Here is a 4,455-nt window from a genome sequence, read left to right on the forward strand (position 1 = left end):
TAAACTATTAGCCTTCAGACATTTCATCTAACCCCTTTAAATTGCTAATATGTTCACATTTCAAGTGATGTAAGTCAATGTCAAAGACTGCTAAAGAAAATGTTCTAGAATTAAAGCAGTGACCTCTCTCTCTCCCACTCCAGATGTGACTACTCCAGCTGAGAGCATCATGCATGAACTTTCATCCCTTACAATGTTAAAGGGGCTATATGCATGTAATATCCATGGTGAAAGCTTTCTTGTGTTCTTAATAAAAGAATTCAACTTTGCAGGAAAGTGAAAGGAAAAGTTGCTTTTTAAAAAAATAAAACATCACTGTATAGGTAAAACCTGTAGGGATTCAACAGTACTTGAAAGACGACTTTTAAGTATTCTTGATCTAAATGATCTAAGGGGATTGTGAGAATTAATGAATAGTGGGTTGCAGACTAGGTCAAAACAGAACTTCTCTACTCTATTACCCCCAAAAGTTTTTATTGTAGAAGCTCATTTTTAAACACTATTTGGAGTTTATTCTATTGGATATTTGCATTTCAAATAATCATTTAAATACCAAATAATTTATGGAAATCTAATAAAATTACAGAAATAAAATGATTCACTTTTCAAAATATGTCCAAATTCCATCTTTTAGAAAACTCTATTTGAAATGTAAATGATATCGTTGGAACACATTAATTGAATTTCTGTTTTGTATAAAGCACAATGTTATGCACTGGAGGCAGGGTGATAAAGCTTAAGGCTCAGTCACTGCTCTTTATATGAACATCACCTAGTAAGGGAGAAACAAGAGCATAAATTATTTTAATTAAAATTACAAACATTTGTCCAGGCATGGTGTCTCATGCCTGTAACCCCAGCACTTTGGGTGGCCGAGGCAGGTGGATCACTTGAGGCCAGGAGCTTGAGACCAGTCTGGCCAACATGGTGAAGCCCCGTCTCTACTAAAAATACAAAATTAGCCCAGTGTGGTGGCGGATGCCTGTAATCCCAGTCACTTGGAGGCTGAGGCTGGAGAATCGCTTGAATCTGGGAGGCAGAGGTTGCAGTGAGCCGAGATTATACCACTGCACTAGAGCCTGGTGACAGAGTGAGACTCTGTCTCAAAAAAAAAAAAATAAAAAATAAAAATATATTACTAATATTTAATTATAAATCTACACTACTAAATATAGCTCAATTGGTGATTAATTGTGAAATGAAAGGAGCTAGTAATATCATGAGTTCACATAAGTTTGACAAATATGGAATTATACACTACATAAAAAGGGATGCAATGTTTTGGATGAGAAAAGCAAGTCGGTCTTCATTCTGTTCATTTAGGACTTCTACACCAGGAATCAGCAAAGTTTCTTTGTCGAAGGCCAAATAGTAAATATTTTTGGCTTTGTGAGTAATTCGGTCTCTGTAAGAACAGGTCAATTTTGTCACTGGAGTGAAATAGTGGGCACAGACAATATGTAAATGGCTGATTGTGGCTGTGTTCTAATAAAATTTGTTTACAAAAATAGTGGTGCTGGATTTGACTCTCAGATCACATATGCCCAACCCCTGCTTTACAAATGCTTAAATTACATTCAGAAAGGCAAATTTATACATGACAGTATCCGTTGGTTATAGTATTTATATATGTGATAAAATAATCAGCTTAAAAGCTGATTCTAAAGACAAGAGATCTGCTATGTCCACATTTTGTGCTGAATCCCACATGGCAATTACTTAGTGTATCTTGAATGGTGGTCATTTAATGGTTTAATATGGGGGACGATAAAACACTAGAGGATATGTTTCACAAGACAATTTTATTATAGCCTCAGGGGATATAATAGATTAGTTGCAGAGTTTTCCCCACTTCCATTTTCACTATTTTTATGATATATTCAAGATGAATTAATACAATCATTTTTTTGCTTTAGATTCCATGTATTGAAGTTTAATAAGCTACAACCACCAGTCAGAATAAACGATTTGTTTCAAATGACAAAAACATTAGTTTTAGATTTTCTTAAAGGAGAAATATTACATACACCAAAAAAACACACACACACAAAAATCAAACTAACAGTATTATAACCCATTGCAAATACCAACAGGTACCTAAATTAGAAGATATATTTGGCATATCTAATTTAATTCAGAGTTTACCACATTGACTACATTTTTTATTCCCTGGGAAATTGTAAGAATAAAATATTGTAGCTTTTATTCAAAGATGAATGATCATGAAGGGTGAAAGAAAAACTATGAAATATTTGCAATAAAGAACTCAATATCTATGCTGTAAGTATTGTAATAAAATTGTGCTTTGCATTGCAAATGATATCTTCTGTGTTTCTTACCAGCTAGTTTTCAAATGTTCAAAGGCAATATTCAACTCTCAGTCTACAACATCTGATTAGCTAAAAAGTAATTTTTAAGTTGACAACTGTAAATGTTTAGTACACATAAATTTTACAAATAAAGAGTAAAAGCTTGTGATTTACTGTGTAATTTATAAATTGATGAAATGTTAGTCTGCTTAGATTTACTTATTTTGAAGCTTTATAATTTATATCCAGCAGCAAATATACAAGAGAATAAAGCTATTTGAAGCTTTTCATTGAATGATCTGAGAGCTTTTAAAACAAACGTAAGCAATAAATTGTAAAAACATTTTTACCTATATAAAAATGTTGTATTTTAAAAAGTTTAATAATGAGCATAAATAATCTTTAAGAAAATATTTAATGGTTCTATGCCTCTGTAAATGTTCATGAATGACCCAGCCTTTGCAATTCCATATGAGAGTCTTTCTTCAACATTGGTCTGCTCTGAACATTATACAATGAGGACTCTGGACTTTGTTTCATTTAGAGTTGTTTAATTAAGATTCCTACATTCAAATTGCCCAAAACCAGAAACTGAGTAGGAGATCCTGTTGACTCATTCCAGGTTAGCATTTTGCATTTTTCAGTCCTCAAGTAGCTTTTCCAAATAAGGTATCTTATTTAATTGAGGGCTGTGTTGTAAACCTACTTCATATACTTGCATTTACAAAGTATCTCAGCCTGATTGATGTAGGTAAAGAATATATGTAGAAGGCAAATAGAAATAAATAGCACCTTGATTTAGACTTCCTATGCAGAACTGTCTTTCCAAAAGTTGTGTCCAGTCTCTAATTAGAAACAATTTGGCTACATTGTTCTTTTCTCATTGATTGAATTTTTCTTCCAGTATCTGTCAACATCTAGGGGAAAATCACTTTTGGAGAGGATAGTCACATCTTTTTTGTTTTTCTGATTTTTAGATATTTCTAATAGTGATTATTGTTTCAGATTAGAAATTGACTAGATTATTTGATATTTAAACCTTATTAAAATGTGTTTTATTCTTAATATATCTTCAGTATTGACTTTAATCCTGATTTTAAAAGTAGAATTTTAAAAATTATTGCATGTTTACATTTTTCTTGTGGATTATTTTATGGAGGAATATTTAACCCTCAGCTTTTATTTGTTATGAAACCATTCAGTGATCAAACACGGTGCATATGCCTAGAAGATTTGAATATGAAGATTTCATACTGTGAAGAATTTTAGATTGCACTCTTCAAAATGGATCCCACAATCTCAAAATGTACGATATGCGATGAATGTGTACCTTCCAGACAGAATTTTGTCACTTCTGAATACCCCCAAAGCTAATTACATAAGGAAAACAAAAAGTGAATTATTGCAATTTTATAATTAATCATATTAAGCAATGTCTGAAGAGTTTGGAGGGTTGGAACTTAAGTCTCTAATCATCTTCAATTTTTAGATACATTTCCAGAAGCAGATCTGGATCTCCAGCTGGCGAGATAGAGAAACTAGCTGGTTAAACGTTGACAATACCATACTCTTTAAGTACTATCAATTCAATATCTGTTTTTTTATTATTTCTTCACATAGTGTAAGTAGATATGCTTTATTTTATAGATTTTATAACTTAATTTTCTTGCCAATGACTTCTATGTAAGTCAGAACACATTTTTATTGAGTCTTAATAAAACTAACTACTCCTTAAGAAACCAATTATTCCCTCTCATATGGGGCCAGACCATCAGCAAATTATCATAAGGGGAAACATAATATAAAGAATAGCAAGAATAGACATTGGACTTATGTAGGCATGGCTTTTGAAATATAATAAAAACCTTGCTTATCTAGATACTGAACACTTAGCTTCAATTTAAATATGCTAAAAGGCTGGACATGGTAGCTCATCCCTTAATTCCAGCACTTTGAGAGGCCGAGGCAGGAAGATTACTTGAGGACAGGAGACCAAAACCAGTCTGAGCAACATAGTGAGACCTTGTCTCTAAATAAATAAATAAATAAATAAATAGCTTAGTGAGGTGGCATGCACCTGTAGTGCTAGCTATTTGGGAGGCTGAGGTGAGAGGATCACTTGATCCTGAAACTAGTAGGCCTTACA

The sequence above is a fragment of the Colobus angolensis genome, unplaced genomic scaffold, assembly GCF_000951035.1.
Source record: "Colobus angolensis palliatus isolate OR3802 unplaced genomic scaffold, Cang.pa_1.0 Scaffold409, whole genome shotgun sequence".
Lineage (NCBI taxonomy): Eukaryota > Metazoa > Chordata > Mammalia > Primates > Cercopithecidae > Colobus > Colobus angolensis.